The 16,714-nt window shown below is 51.9% G+C and overlaps 1 protein-coding gene across 1 annotated transcript in view; it reads right to left on the bottom strand.

Annotated features, from left to right (window-relative positions):
* The window catches only part of LOC127461281 (uncharacterized), a 111,145-nt gene that overhangs the window by 79,758 nt on the left and 14,673 nt on the right, over positions 1-16,714 (bottom strand). The window lies entirely within an intron of this gene.

Below are 16,714 nucleotides of genomic sequence, written 5' to 3' on the forward strand. Positions count from 1 at the left end.
TCAGTTCCGGTTGGGGTCCGGTGTGCCGATCACGTGGTCTTTCACTGGGGTGGGATGGGGGCGGGTGAGACCCCCCAAAACCAACCTCAAGACCCCCCAAACCCCCCGTGACCCTCCAAAACTCCTCCAGTGACCCCCATGCCCCCTCAAATGCTCCCGTGACCCCCCAAATTCCCTCTGCGAACTCCCCAAACCCCCCAGAGTCCCACCCAAAACTCCCCCCGGACCCCCTCAAGCCCCTCTGTGACCTCAAACCTCTCCCCAGACCCCCCAAGCCCCCTCTGTCACCCCCCAAATTCCCTCTGGGACCCTCCAAACCCCTTCAAATGCCCCCGAGGATCGCCCCAAACTCCCCCAGTGACCCCCAAACCCCCTCAAATCCCCCCCAACCGCCCCACAGACCCTCAAAACCCCCCCCCAACTCCAACCTAAATTCCATCCCAAATCCCCCCAAAACTCCCCCAAACCCCTTCAAATCCCCCCCAAACCCCCTCCTGGACCCCTCAAACTCCCCTAACCCCCCCAAACCCCTCTGTGAGCCCCCAGGACCCCCAAAAATTTTTGAGGGGCAAAAATGACATTTTTGAGGGGGAAAACCGGGATTTTTGAGGGGAAAAAACAAAATTTTTGAGGGGAAAAAGGGCCATTTTTGAGAGGAGGAAAAAAGGGATTTTTGAGGGAAAAAATGACACTTTTGAAGGCAAAAAAGGGATTTTTGAGGGGAAAAAGGGCATTTTTGGGTTCAACCCTTCTCACCTCATCGGGCTGGCTGACAGTGAATGTGGCGTTGTGTGGGGAGAAGTGCAGGTGGTTCAGGCCCTGCTGCCGCTCCGACTCCTCCGGCAGCACGGGCCGCACGCGGCAGAACAGGGGGATGTTGTCCTGGAAAACGGGGAAAAAAATGGGATTTAGGGATTTTGGGAAAGTTTAGGGGGGGTTCCCCTCATAAAATGCCCCCCTCTGCCCCAGGCCCACTTTGAGCTCCTGGATGTCACTGTGGAGGCGGCGTCACTCCATCTCCAGATGGTGGATCCGTTCGTCCTGCTGATCCAGGACAGATTTTTGTGATCTCTGTACCTCCTGGAGCGCGACCATCTGGTGCTGCTGCAGGCGGAGATGATCTTCGACCCACCTCTGGTGAGCCTGGGGAGGAATGGGGGGAAATGGCACCAAAAGGGAAAAAACCGGCAGAATTGTGGCAAAATTCCCAAGGTTTTCCCGACTTTTCCCAAATTTTGAGGTGCCACGAAGCGGATTTTGACACCAAAATGGCAGCACTGGTAAAAAAGTGCCATTTTTTCCTGATTTTTGCGGCACCTCCTGAGGGATTTTGATGCCAAAAGCAGCACAATTGGTGAAAATTCCAAATTTTTTTCTCGGTTTTTCAGCATCCTCGGAGGGATTTTTGGCCGAAAAATCATGAAATTGGTAAAAATTCCCATTTTTTGAGAATGTTGAGGTGCCCCCCCCAAGGGATTTCGGGTGGAAAGTTCCCTTTTTTTCTTCTTTTCCCAAATTCTGCGGCGCTCCCTGAGAGATTTCAATGCCAAAAAACTCAAAATCGGTGCAAACCCCCATTTTCCCACCTTTTTTTTTGGCACCACTGGTGGATTTCAGGCACAAAAACGCCGGACCTGGTGTAAATTCCCCATTTTTTCCAATCTTTCCCCATTTTTGGGATGGGCTTTTGATGCCAAAAAGAAAACCGAAATCGGAGCAAATCCCCGATTTTTTCCCCATTTTTCCCAAGTTCTGAGATGTTTTCGGTTCAAAAACCAGCAACACTGGTGCGAATTCCCATTCCTTGCCTTTTTTCCTTGACTCTTCCCATGTTTCCGGGCCCCCCATGAGGAATTTTGGGCTCAAAAGACCGGGAATTGCCGCCACCCTCAGATTTTCCCGCCTTTTGTTTTCCTCCGCGTTGGCGCCCCCTGGCGGATTTCGCCCCACAGAGCACCCAAACGGCTCCGGATTCCCCCGGTTTTTTCCCCGTAAGTTTTTGGGAATTCCAGGCCCCCCGCAAACCTCTGATTTCTCGGAGATGTTGGAGAGCTCTTCCTGCGGAGCTGTGGCGTGGCTCTGCCGCTGCTCCTCCTCCCGCAGACGCCGCTCCAGCTCCGACTGCAGGGAGCTGCGGGAAAGTCCCAGAATTTCTCCCTGAATCCCCCCCAAATTCCCATCAAACCTCTTCCCAAACCACCCCCCAAAAGTCCCAAGCCCCCCGGAATTCCCAACTCCCCCTTAGACTTCCAAAATTCTTCCCAAATCCTCCCTCTGATCCCCCAAATGCCCTGAATTTTTCTGAATTTCCCCCTGAATTTTCCGGAATTTCCCCCTGAATTTTCCTGAATTTCCCTCTGAATTCCCACCAAATCCCCACCATATCCCTTCCCAAACCCCCCTCAGAATTCCCAAATCCTCCCTCTGACCCCCCAAATGCCTGGAATTTCCCCCTGAATCCCCCCAGATTCCCTGAATTTCCCCCCAAATTCCCTGGGTGTCTCTGAATTTCCACCCGAATGCCCCCAAATCCCCTGAATTTCCCCCCAAATTTCCCCCTGAATCCCCCAAACTCCCAAATTGGAATTCCCAAACCTCGAGGGGCTTGGGGGATTTGAAGGCAAATTGGAGGGAATTGATGCCATTTTGGAGGGGGCTTTGTGGGGAATTGGGGAATTTGTCAAAGGGTTTTGGGGAATTTCTGTGGGAATCCTTGAGAGAATCTCAGAAAATTCCCATGTTGAGGGATTTGGAGGAAATCTTTGGAATTTGGGGTGATTTGGGGAAATTTTGGAGAAGTTGGAGGGAATTGGGGAATTTTTGGAAGGCTTTTGGGGGAAATTCTGTGGGATCTTGAGGGGTTTGGGGTTGACTTGCGTGGACTTGAGGTCAATTTTTGTGGATTTTCAGAAGGTTTTGAGGGATTCTTGATGGAATTTGAGGGGGTTTGGGTGGATTTCAGGGAAATTTTATTGGTTTCCTGTGCTGATTTAAAAGTTAACCATCAGGGGAAATGAACTCAACTCAAAGGAGAGATTATAAGTCAGAATAACAATTTATTAAAATAATACAATAAGTACAATTATACAAACAAACAATTGGTCTTAACCCACAAACCCCAAATGTATAAGCCAGCACCCTGGGGCATGAACAAAGTGGTGTTCCTTGGGCCCCCCCCCGAGTCCAAAGTAAAGGGAGAGGGGAAAAACCTGCTGGTGGGAGAGCTGCTGCAGTCTGGTCAATAGTGGTGATTGCAGTCCAGTTGAGGATGGTGGTCTCAGTCTGGTTGAGAGTGGTGAGCTGCAGTCTTCCTCTGGATCCCACGAGTGGTAGAAAGGTTCTGAAACTCCAGGTTTATATATTCTCCAGTTCAGGCAGGAATAGTCAGTCCTTCCCTCAGAGCAGGGAATTCCATAAAAGGATCCTCAGTCCTTCCCTCAGAGTGGGGAATTCCATAAAAGGGTATGAGGCTGCTCAGTCCATAAAAGGGTATGAGGGTGCTCAGGACATCCCCCCCACCTCGCAGGCCTCTACTGACAACAGTTTCTGGGAAAATGGCATGGAAGGCCATAGAATACACAGTTTTGGGCTACACCCATCCAGTGATGAATCCGTCCCAGCTGTTCTAACTAGGACATTATCCACCCCTTATTCTATGCCATCCATGTCATGCCCAAATTAACCCCCTTAAAAACTATGTCTCCTTAAAACTATATCCATTCTCACTCAAAATTAGGTCCCCTTGTGGTACACAACGTGTCTCCCCATCTTTTTGCATTACCCACCAGGTGGAACCAGGTCCTTGAGCAAAAACAATCCCTCGGATGGGTTTGCCTTTGCTTGAGGTGGGACTAATCCAAACAGTCTTCCCTAACATTCCTCTCATATGTACCACGGGGACTTTATCTCCATCTACAGTATGCAAAGGTTCTGACTGGGCAGGGCCAGCTCGATTGATGGAGCCTCGGGTGTTGACCAACCAGGTGGCCTTTGCTAAATGCAGATCCCAGGGTTTGAGAATCTCCCCACACAGTGCCTTCAGGGTGGTTTTCAGCAGTCCATTGCACCGCTCAACTTTTCCAGCAGCTGGTGCATGGTAGGGGATATGATACACCCACTCAATGCCGTGCTCTTTGGCCCAGGTGTCTACGAGGTCATTCTTGAAATGGGTCCCATTATCAGACTCAATTCTCTCCGGGGTGCCGTGTCGCCACAGGACTTGTTTTTCAAGGCCCAGGATGGTATTCCGGGCAGTGGCATGAGGCACGGGGTATGTCTCCAACCATCCAGTACTTCCTTCTACCATGGTCAGTACGTAGTGCTTGCCTTGGCGGGTTTTGGGGAGCGTGATGTAGTCAACTTGCCAGGCTTCCCCATACCTGTACTTCGACCACCGTCCACCATACCATAGAGGCTTCACCCGCTTGGCCTGCTTGATGGCAGCACATGTCTCACAGTCATGGATGACCTGTGAGACAATGTCCTTGGTTAAGTCCACCCCTCGGTCACGAGCCCATCTGTATGTTGCATCTCTCCCCTGGTGACCGGAGGCGTCATGGGCCCATCGAGCCAGAAATAATTCTCCTTTGTGCTGCCAATCCAGATCTACCTGAGAGACTTTAATCCTGGCAGCTCGGTCCGCCTGCTCGTTGTTACGATGCTCCTCATTAGCCCGTTTCTTGCCTACATGAGCGTCTACGTGACGGACCTTCACACTCAGCTTCTCTACCCGGCCAGCGATGTCCTGCCACATCTCCGCCGCCCAGATGGGTTTCCCTTGGCGCTGCCAGTTGGCCTTTTTCCATCGCTCCAACCATCCCCACAGAGCATTGGCCACCATCCATGAGTCAGTGTAGAGATAGAGTCTTGGCCACTTCTCTCGTTCAGCTATATCCAAAGCCAACTGAACGGCTTTAAGCTCTGCAAACTGACTTGACCCACCTTGTCCTTCGGTCGCTTCTGCAACTCGCCGTGTGGGACTCCATACAGCTGCCTTCCATTTTCGGTTTGTCCCTACAATGCGGCAGGAGCCATCCGTGAAGAGCACATATCGCCTTTCATCTGCGGGTAGCTTGTCATATGGTGGGGCCTCCTCAGCCCGTGTCACCTTCTCCTCCTCTTCTTCAGAGGATAGTCCGAAACTCTCACCTTCGGACCAATTGGTGATAATTTCCAGAATCCCAGGGCGATTAGGATTCCCTATCCGGGTTCGCTGCGTGATCAGAGCCATCCACTTACTCCATGTGGCATCGGTGGCATGATGTGTGGAAGGAACTCTTCCCTTGAACATCCAGCCCAGCACTGGTAGTCGGGGTGCCAGGAGGAGCTGCGCTTCGGTGCCGATCACTTCTGAGGCAGCTCGAACTCCTTCATAGGCAGCCAGGATCTCTTTCTCAGTTGGTGTATAGCTGGCTTCAGATCCTTTGTATCCCTGACTCCAGAATCCCAGCGGTCGTCCTCGGGTCTCCCCAGGCACTTTCTGCCAGAGGCTCCAAGAAGGGCCATTCTCCCCGGCTGCGGTGTAGAGCACATTCTTCACGTCCTGTCCTGTCCTTACTGGCCCAAGGGCTACCGCATGGGCAATCTCCTGTTTAATTTGTTCAAAGGCTTGTTGTTGTTCGGGGCCCCACTGGAAATCATTTTTCTTCCGTGTCACAAGGTAGAGAGGGCTTACAATCTGACTGTACTTGGGGATATGCATCCTCCAAAAGCCCACAGCGCCTAGGAAAGCCTGTGTTTCCTTCTTGCTGGTTGGTGGGGACATGGCTGCTATTTTGTTAATCACCTCCATTGGAATTAGGCGGCGTCCATCTTGCCACTTCACTCCTAGGAACTGAATTTCCTGAGCAGGTCCCTTGACCTTACTCCGTTTAATGGCAAAACCGGCTCTTAGGAGAATCTGGATTATCTTCTCTCCTTTCTCAAAGACTTCGCCCGCTGTGTTCCCCCATACAATGATGTCATCAATGTACTGTAGGTGCTCTGGAGCCTCACCCTCTTCCAGTGCAGTCTGGATCAGTCCATGGCAAATGCTGGGACTGTGTTTCCACCCCTGAGGCAGTCGATTCCAGGTGTACTGCACACCTCTCCAAGTGAAAGCAAATTGTGTCCTGCACTCTGCTGCCAAAGGAATGGAGAAAAAGGCATTGGCTATGTCAATGGTGGCATACCACTTGGCTTCCTTGGACTCCAGCTCGTACTGGAGCTCCAGCATGTCCGGCACAGCAGCACTCAGGGGTGGTGTGACTTCATTGAGTCCACGGTAATCCACCGTCAGCCTCCACTCTCCACTGGACTTACGCACTGGCCATATAGGGCTATTAAAGGGTGAGCGAGTCTTGCTGACCACCCCCTGGGTCTCCAGTTCACGGATCATCTTTTGTATAGGGGTCACAGAGTCTCGGTCGGTGCGGTATTGCCGACGGTGCACTGTTGCTGTGGCTATCGGTACCAATTGTTCTTCAACCTTCAGCAGTCCCACAGCAGAGGGGTCCTCTGAGAGACCAGGCAAGGTGTTCAACTGTCTAATTTCCTCTGTCTCCACAGAGGTGCTGGTTCCCTCACCCCACTCGGAGGCAGCTTTCCCACAGCTCCGGCTGGAGGGGGATTTTCAGTGGATCTTTGACAGATTTGGAGTGGGTTTGGAAGGATATTCGCTCCATTTCAAAAGATATCAGCTCAGTTCTGAAGGATTTCCTGGCATTTGGTTGGATTTCAGTGGGATTTGGAGGGACTTGGATGGATTTTGAGAGGTTTTTTTAAGGGATTTGGGCGGATATCAGGGGGATTTTGAAGGACTTGGATGGATTTTGATGGTGTTTTTTACGGGATTTGGGCGGATTTTGCTGGATTTGGGGCAGTTTCGGGGGATGTTTCGGTGCTTCGCTCCCCATACTCTGGAGCTCAGGTCACTCTCCCGTCGTTCTTCTCCCTGAGCTCCCTCCACAGGTTCACACAAGACTCCTTGAGCTGGTCCGTGTACTCCTGGAGCACCCGGTTCTCCCGTTCCAAGCCCTGTTTCTCCCTCTGCAACTTCCAGAGCTGCTCCCGGGCCTGGCCCAGCTTGTCCCGGAGCTCCCGTGACTGCACCCAAAGGTCCCAGGGCGAGTGTTTGGGGGGGGCACAGGGGGCTCCTGGGGGCACACCCGGGGTTGGGGACATCAGGACTGGAGTTTGGGGACGTTGGGGAGAGGTTTGGGGGCATGAGAGATGGGTTTGGGGCTACCAGAGGTGACTTGGGGACACCATGGGGGGTCTCAGGCCTCACCCGCTCCTGGTGCAGCTGCAGCAGTAGAATTCTCCAGGGGTGTACCTGGGGGGACAGGGGACATTTTGGGGGGGGCTTTGAGCTCCTTGAACTCTCTGTGGAGCAGCTCCTGGCACTTGATGAGCTCCCTCTGGAGCTGCTCCCGGCACTCCTTGAGCTCCCTCTGGAGCTGCTCCCGGGACTCCTTGAGCTCCCTCTGCCCCGGGCCCACTTTGAGCTCCTGGATGTTGTCTTGGAGGCGGCGTCGATCCATCTCCAGATGGTGGATCCGTTCATCCCGCTGATCCAGGAGGGATTTTTGCGATCTTTGCACCTCATGAAGCTGCTCCTGGACCCGCCTCCTGTGAACCTGGGGAGGAATGGGGGGGAAATGGCACCAAAAGGGAAAAAACGGCGGAATCGGGGCAAAATTCCCAAGGTTTTCCTGACTTTCCCCAAATTTTGAGGTGCCACGAAGCGGATTTTGACGCAAAATGGCAGAATGGGTAAAAAAGTGCCATTTTTTCCAGATTTTTGAGACACCTCCTGAGGGATTTTGATGCCAAAAGCAGCACAATTGGTAAAAATTCCAAATTTTTTTCTCGGTTTTTCAGCATCCTCAGAGGGATTTTTGGCCGAAAAATCATGAAACTGGTAAAAATTCCCATTTTTTGAGAATGTTGAGGTGCCCCCCCAAGGGATTTCGGGTGGAAAATTCCCTTTTTTCTTCTTTTACCAAATTCTGCGGCGCTCCCTGAGAGATTTCAATGCCAAAAAGCTCAAAATCGGTGCAAACCCCCATTTTCCCACCTTTTTTTTTAGCACCACTGGTGGATTTTGGGCACAAAACCGCCAGACCTGGTGCAAATTCCCCGTTTTTCCCAATCTTTCCCCATTTTTGGGATGGGCTTTTGATGCCAAAAAGAAAACCGAAATCGGAGCAAATCCCCAATTTTTTTCCCATTTTTCCCAAATTCTGAGGTGTTTTTGGTTCAAAAACCAGCAACACTGGTGCGAATTCCCATTCCTTGCCTTTTTTCCTTGACTCTTCCCATGTTTCCGGGCCCCCCATGAGGAATTTTGGGCTCAAAAGACCGGGAATTGCCGCCACCCTCAGATTTTCCCGCCTTTTGTTTTCCTCCGCGTTGGCGCCCCCTGGCGGATTTCGCCCCACAGAGCACCCAAACGGCTCCGGATTTCCCCGGTTTTTTCCCCGTAAGTTTTTGGGAATTCCAGGCCCCCCGCAAACCTCTGATTTCTCGGAGATGTTGGAGAGCTCTTCCTGCGGAGCTGTGGCGTGGCTCTACCGCTGCTCCTCCTCCCGCAGACGCCGCTCCAGCTCCGACTGCAGGGAGCTGCGGGAAAGTCCCAGAATTTCTCCCTGAATCCCCCCCAAATTCCCATCAAACCTCTTCCCAAACCACCCCCCAAAAGTCCCAAGCCCCCCGGAATTCCCAACTCCCCCTTAGAATTCCAAAATTCTTCCCAAATCCTCCCTCTGATCCCCCAAATGCCCTGAATTTTCCGGAATTTCCCCCTGAATTTTCCTGAATTTCCCTCTGAATTCCCACCAAATCCCCACCAAATCCCTTCCCAAACCCCCCTCAGAATTCCCAAATCCTCCCTCTGACCCCCCAAATGCCTGGAATTTCCCCCTGAATCCCCCCAGATTCCCTGAATTTCCCCCCAAATTCCCTGGGTGTCTCTGAATTTCCACCCGAATGCCCCCAAATCCCCTGAATTTCCCCCCAAATTTCCCTCTGAATCCCCCAAACTCCCAAATTGGAATTCCCAAACCTCGAGGGGCTTGGGGGATTTGAAGGCAAATTGGAGGGAATTGATGCCATTTTGGAGGGGGCTTTGTGGGGAATTGGGGAATTTGTCGAAGGGTTTTGGGGAATCTCTGTGGGGATCCTTGAGAGAATCTCAGAAAATTCCCATGTTGAGGGATTTGGAGGAAATCTTTGGAATTTGGGGCGATTTGGGGAAATTTTGGAGAAGTTGGAGGGAATTGGGGAATTTTTGGAAGGCTTTTGGGGGAAATTCTGTGGGATCTTGAGGGGTTTGGGGTTGACTTGCGTGGACTTGAGGTCAATTTTTGTGGATTTTCAGAAGGTTTTGAGGGATTCTTGATGGAATTTGAGGGGGTTTGGGTGTATTACAGGGGAATTTTGGTTGTTCCCTCACCCCACTCGGAGGCAGCTTTCCCACAGCTCCGGCTGGAGGGGGATTTTCAGTGGATCTCTGCCAGATTTGGAGTGGGTTTGGAAGGATTTTTGCTCCATTTCAATGGATTTCAGCTCAGTTCTGAAGGATTTCCTGGCATTTGGTTGGATTTCAGGGCGATTCTAAAGGATTTCGATGGATTTGAAAGGATTTTCGCTCCATTTCAATGGATTTCAGCTCAGTTCTGAAGGATTTCCTGGAATTTTGAGCGGATTTCAGGGGGATTTGGAAGGACTTGGATGGATTTTGATGGCGTTTTTTATGGGATTTGGGCGGATTTTGCTGGATTTGGGGCAGTTTCGGGGGATGTTTCGGTGCTTTACTCACCATACTCTGGAGCTCAGGTCGCTTTCCCGTCGTTCGCGCTCCCTGAGCTCTCTGTGCAGAGTCTCCCGGGACTCCTTGATTTTCCTCTGGAGCTGCTCCCGGGACTCCTTGAGCTCCCTCTGGAGCTGCTCCCGCCACTCCTTGAGCTCCAGATTTGGTGAACAATCCACTCTGGTTCCTCAAGCACAGTTCAATTTTGTGGGACAAATCCCATGCCCATCCCAGGACACACTCACCACTCTCTGGATCAGTTCAGCTCCTGGTTCCAGCCTGTTTTCCTCCAGGCCTTTGCTCAGCTCTTGCAGCTCTTCCAGCCTCTTCTGCAGGGCCTGGAGTTCCAGCATAGCCAACTCCTTTTTCCTCAGTAAGTCTCTCTCCTCTTCCACTAAGGATTGAACAACGATATTCAATGAAACAATCAATCCTGGGTTTCTCAGTGTGGTCCTGACAAGCTGCTTGCTTTTCATCGCAGGGAGGTGTGCAAGTTTCGAGCTGGCTTCCCACCAAGTCCCCGAAACTCGACAACAAGGACCTGCTTCCCAGAGAGGGAAGAGAAAAAAAAAACGACTTAAGCAGCCAAAGCTATAGCAAAAATATATATATATATTTTACATATGAGACAGATATATACAATGAGAATACTATGCACCACAACTCCAGAAATCCCAAACAGCTCCCCAAAAAGGGAAGAGGGGGAGAGAGAAAGGAAAAGGACAAAAAGGGACAAAGACCAACCAAGTCAACCAGCCAACTGCAGGTAAATTAGCAAAATCTCACCACTTCCCTTTGAACAGGCAGGATGGCTGGACACGGCCCAGCGCTCTCCCCTCACGCATGGCAGATAACAGCAGTCACTGTGGGCCTCAGCTCCAGATAAGCCAGACCGAGACAGGGACCCGCCGTTCTCGAACCTCGCCGGGAAGGAAGAGCGCGAGGTCCCTCCTGCTGGCTTTATTTATACCTCAAGTTACGCAAAGGAATAGCATGGAATACTTCCGTGATCACCTTCCTAGTTCCTTCCTGGTTACAAGCTGGTCTCCAGGAAGGCCTGAGTGAAACCATCCCATTCTCCACCCCTTATTCCATACTATTTCTTTACGTAACACCTGTATATTGTGTCCATCTCTATCCCGCGCGTATACATATACATATATACATATAGTCCATGTTTACTTCGAGGCTGTCGTCTGTTGTTGGAGATCAGCACCACCAGCAGCTCGATTAGGATTCTTGGCCCTTTTGTGGCAATCACAGTTCTGGTTTAGGGCTGGCTCATTGGTTTGGGCTGGCTCATCATGGGACATCCTTGGATACCGGAATCACTTTGTTCGGGTCTTTTCCGTCTGGTGCCTGGTCTCCTGTAAAACACAACTTAGGGCACAGAATTAGTTTTTCCCCAGAGCTAGGTTTCCTTGAGGGACACATTGGATCTCTCCATCCTTCCTCATAACCATCCAGGGATTTCCGGGCCCTTGAACAAAAACAATCCCACGACTGGGTTTGTCTTGGCCTGAGGGAGGAGTGATCCAAAGGGCCTTACCTAACATACCTTTTAGATGGATGGCTGGAACTTTGTCTCCATCTCCAGTGTGGAGGGATTGTGCTTGGGCAGGACCAGCTGGGTTGACAGAGCCTCTAGTGTTGACTAACCAGGTGGCCTTGGCTAAGTTCTTATCCCAATTTTTGTAAGTTCCCTCACCTAGTGCCTTTAGGGTTGTCGCCAACAGTCCATTACACCTTTCTACTTTTCCTGCAGCAGGTGCATGATATGGAATGTGATATACCCATTCAATCCCATGCTCCTGTGCCCAAGTGGCTAATGGGCTGTTCTGGAGATGAGTCCCGTTGTCTGACTCATGATATAGTCAACCTGCCAGGCCTCCCCATATTTATACTTCTCCCAGCGTCCACCATACCACAGGGGCTTCAACCTTTTTGCCTGCTTAATAGCAGCACAGGTTTCACAGTCACGGATAACTCGAGAGATGATACCCATGGCTAAATCCACCCCTCGGTCTCGTGCCCCTCTAGAGGGGCATCTCGGCCCTGATGACCTGAAGCATCATGGGCCCATGGAGCTAGGAACAATTCTCCCTTCTGCTGCCAGTCTAGGTCTGCTTGTGATACCTTGACCTGTGCAGCTCGGTCTGCCTGTATGTTATTAGCATGTTCCTCATTAGCTCGTTTCTTGGGCACGTGGGCATCTACATGGCGGACTCTCACGGTCAATTTCTTCACTCTGGCAGCGATGTCTTGCCACGGATCAGCAGCCCAGATGGGTTTTCCTCTACGCTTCCAATTCATCTCTTCCCACCAGTCTAGCCACCCCCACAGGGCATTGGCTCTCACCCACGAACCGGTGTACAGGTAGAGCCTTGGCCATCCTTCTCTCTCTGCGATATCCAGGGCCAATTGGACTGCTTTGAGTTCCGCAAACTGACTCGATTCGCCTTTACCTTCAGTGGCTTCCGCCACTCGTCGGGTGGGACTCCAAACGGCTGCTTTCCACTTCCAGCTCCTCCCTACAATACGGCAGGAGCCATCGGAGCCAAGGGCATAGCGTGTCTCTTCATCTGGCAGCTGATCAAATGGCAGAGCTTCTTCAGCTCGGCTTACTGGTTCTCCTTCTTCTTCTGCCAGACTGAAGTTCCCACCTTCAGGCCAATTGGTTATGATTTCCAAGATGCCAGGGCGATTCGAGTTCCTGATTCGGACACGTTGCGTAATCAAAGCCATCCACTTGCTCCACGTGGCATCGGTGGCATGATGCGTAGGGGGCACCTTCCCTTTGAACATCCAGCTCCAGACTGGTAACCGGGGTGCCAGGAAGAGCTGTGCTTCGGTACCAATTACCTCTGAAGCTGCTCGTGTGCCTTCATACGCCGCTAAGATTTCCTTTTCCACAGGGGTGGAATTGGCCTCACAACCTCTGTAGCTTCGGCTCCAGAAACCCAGTGGTCGCCCTCGCGTCTCGCCAGGCACCTTTTGCCAGAGGCTCCAGGAGGGACCTTTATCTCCAGCTGCAGAGTAGAGTACATTCTTTACATCTGGTCCCGCCCTGACTGGTCCAAGAGCAATTTCTTGCTTGATGTGCCTGAAAGCTTGTTGTTGCTCAGGACCCCACTGGAAATTGTTCTTTTTACGGGTCACAAAGTAAAGAGGGCTCTCAATCTGACTGTACTCTGGGATGTGCATCCTCCAGAAGCCTGTGGCTCCCGGAAAAGCTTGGGTCTCTTTCTTGTTTGAGGGTGGAGCCATGGCTACAATCTTGTTGATGACGTCTGTTGGTATCTGGCGTCGTCCATCTTGCCATTTCACCCCTAGGAACTGGATCTCTCGGGCAGGTCCCTTGACTTTGCTCTTCTTGATGGCAAAAGCGGCCTCTAGGAGAATCTGGATGATCTTCTGTCCTTTCTTGAAAACTTCTTCAGCTGTGTCCCCCCATCCAATGATGTCATCGATGTACTGGATGTGTTCGGGAGCCTCACCCTTCTCTAGTGTGGCCTGGATCAGCCCATGACAGATGGTTGGACTGTGTTTCCAGCCCTGGGGCAGGGGGATCAGGCCCAGCCAGTGTGGGGTTGGGAAAGGCAGGTCCTGCCTGACCAGCCTGGTCTCCTCCTCTGACAAAATGAGCCCGTCAGTAGCTGAGGGAAAGGCTGGGGATGTGTCTGTTCTGACTTCAGGAAAGCCTTTGAGCCCATCTCCCCCTTTTCCACTCCAGCTCCGTCTCTCCTACATTGGGGGGGCAGGGGAAAGACAAACTCTCTTAAATTCCTAACCTAGAAGAGAATGTCTGATGGTTGCCATGAGAACTGACATGGGCAATGCGAATGTATGCTGGTTGCCATGGTAACTGACCATAGCAACCAGAATGTTTGCTGTTTGCCATGGTAACCGCCCGTAGCAACACAAGTGTATGATGGTTGCCATGGTAACTGACTGTAGCAGTGGGACGTATGATGGTTGCCATGGTAACTGAACGTAACAATGGGAATGTATGATAGTTGCCATGGTAACTGACCGTAGCAACGCAACTGTATTATGGTTGCCATGGTAACTGACTGTAGTAATGTGACTATACGATGGTTGCCATGGTAACTGACTATGGCAATGGGACTGTATGGTGGTTGCCATGGTAACCGACCATAGCGATGGGAATGTATGATGGTTGCCACGGTAACCGACCATGACAACGGGAATGTGTGAAGGTTCCCATGGTAACTGACCGTAGCAACGTGACTGTATGATGGTTGCCATGGTAAGTGACCATCACAATGGGAATGGATGATGGTTGCCATGGTAACTGACCGGAGCAATGGGAATGTGTGGTGGTTGCCATGGTAACTGACCATTGCAATGGGAATGTGTGATGGTTGCCATGGCAACCAACGGTAGCAGTGGGAATGTGTGATAGTTGCTATGGTAACTGACTGCACCGGTGGGAATGTACGATGGTTGCCATGGTATCCGAGTGTAGCAACAGGAATGTATGATGGTTGTCATGGTAACCAACCGTAGGAATGGGAATGTATGAGAGTTGCCATGGTAGCCAAACATAGCAGTGGGAAGTATCATAGTTACCATGGTAACCAAACGTAGCAGTGAGAATGTGTGATGGTTGCCATGGTAACTGACCATAGCAATGGGAGTGTATGATGGTTGCCATGGTAACCAACCCCAGCGCTCTCTCCTAGTTGCAGGGGCCGGGACCAGTTTATCACTGGGGGGTGCCACCAAAACTGTGTATTTTACACCCTCTGGGTCATTTCTGAGGGACTCCTAAGAATGGATCCTTTGCAGCAGCTGCCCAGGGCCCACCTGACACCTCAGCCTACAAGCTGGCCATGAAAGAACTGTGCAAGGAGTGTTCCTTTGCCTTCACACCCAGGACTCTGCTGCCAGAACTCCCCTCCGGGGAGGCATTAGCACCTTCACCCCCAGCCTGAGGGGTCATCTCTGCCAATGGGCCGCCTTGGACTGGCAGAACAGGCAGCTGCAACACCCAGACCATCACACACTCCAGAAATACCCCGTGACTCACAGAGTTCAATCGCCCATTGTCAAACTCCCTGCCCTGGGGGAGGTGCTGCACATCCCCACCTGAACCTGAGCACATTTACTCTTGGGCTTTGGGCACTTCTGCTACCACTCGTGGCATCGAGAGGAGGAGCAGAACTCCAACAGGACTGGGATTGGAACTCTCCACAGGACTGCCATCATTACCTCAACACAACTGCCACCATCATCTGCACCAACAGCGTTTCCTTTCCTTTTCCTTTGCACCCTGGGGCCCACGTGGTGCTCAGCACTGTTCTCTTCTTGTCCCAGGCTGCTGGCTTATACAGCTATTTGTGTGGGTTAGAACCAGTTTTCTCTGTACCATTGTATTTCTTGTCATCTTCTTAGGAAATTGTGAGTCTGACTTGTAATCCCTCGCGTGGGTTCATTTCTCCCTCCGGTTTACTTTTAACCCAGCACACGACGGGAGCGTAGGATGGTTGCCATGGTAACTGACCGTGGCAAGAGGGCTCAGTGCCGTTGCCCACGGCTTCCACTTCTGCAAATTGGCTTCACTCCCCTTCTGCTGCAGCAGCCTCAGCCACTCGTCGGGGGGGCCCCACACAGCAGCTTCCCCCCTCCGTGAGGTTCTGCAGCAGCCCAGAGTCCCTTTGGCCCCACAAGGTCCTGCAGTGTCCCCATGGCCCCTTGATTCCGGGAGGCTCCACAGTGTCCCAGGGTCTCCCTGCTTCCAGGAGTTTCCCCAGTGTCCCAGGTTTCCTTTGGTTCCATGAGACCCAGATGTGAAGCAGTGGCCCCTCGATTCCACGAGGCTTTGCAGTGTCCCGAGGGCTCCTTTCTGCCCTCAGGTTCTGCACAGTCTCAGGGTTCCTCTGCTTTCAGGAGGTTCCGCAGTGTCCCGATGGCCCCTCGATTCCAGGACCATCCCAAACGTCCCAGCCTTCCTTTGCTTCTAGGAAGCCCTGCATGTCCAAATGGCCCCTTGATGCCATGAGTTTTCACAGGGTCCCCATTTGCCCTTGCTTCCATGAGGACCTGCACTGACACAATGGTCCCTTGATTCCATGAGGTTCCAGTCTCCCAGGGCTTCTTCATCTCCGTGAGACTCCGCAGGGTCACAACGGTCCCTTGATTCTGTCAGATTCCACAGTATCCCAGGATTCCTTTGCTTCCCTGGGCCCTGCACAGTCACAATGGACTGTTGATTCCATCAGGTTCCACGGTGTCAAAACGGCCCCTTGATTCTGGGAGGTTCCACAGCATCCCAAGATTCCTTTGGATCCACAAGGCCCAGCAGTGTCACAATGGCCCCTTGATTCCATGAGGTTCTCCAGTGGCACAATGGCCCTTTGTTTCTATGAGGTTCCACAGTGTCCAAGGATTCCTTTGGTTCCATGAAGCCCTGCAGTGTCACAATGGGTTGTTGATTCCGTGACATTCTGCAGGGTCACAAAGGCCACTTGGTTCCACGAGTTTCCTCAGTGTCCCAGGCTTCCCTTGGTTCCATCAGGTCCTGCAGGGTCACAGGCACCCCTTGCTCCCACGTGGTTTCCCAGTGTCCCAGGTTTCATTTTATTCCAGGAGGCCCTGCAATGGCACAATGGCCACACAATTCCATGGGGTTCCCCAGTGTCCCAATGGTCCATTGATTCCATGAAGTTCCAAACTGTCCCAGGGTTCCTTTGGTTCCATGAGGTCCCCCGTGTCACACTGGCCACTTGATTCCAGGAGATTCTGCAGTCTCCCAGCTTTCCTTCAGATCCATGAGGCCCTCCAGTGTCACAATGGCCCTTTGATTCCAGGAAGTTCCACACTCTCCCAGAATTCCTCTGCTTCCATGAGCTTTGCAGGGTCTCAGTAGGCCCTTGACTCCATGAGGTTCCAAACTGTCCC

This window comes from Manacus candei, unplaced genomic scaffold (genome assembly GCF_025592945.1).
Source record: "Manacus candei isolate 608988 ecotype Guabito, Panama unplaced genomic scaffold, ASM2559294v1 h1tg000099l, whole genome shotgun sequence".
Taxonomy (NCBI): domain Eukaryota; kingdom Metazoa; phylum Chordata; class Aves; order Passeriformes; family Pipridae; genus Manacus; species Manacus candei.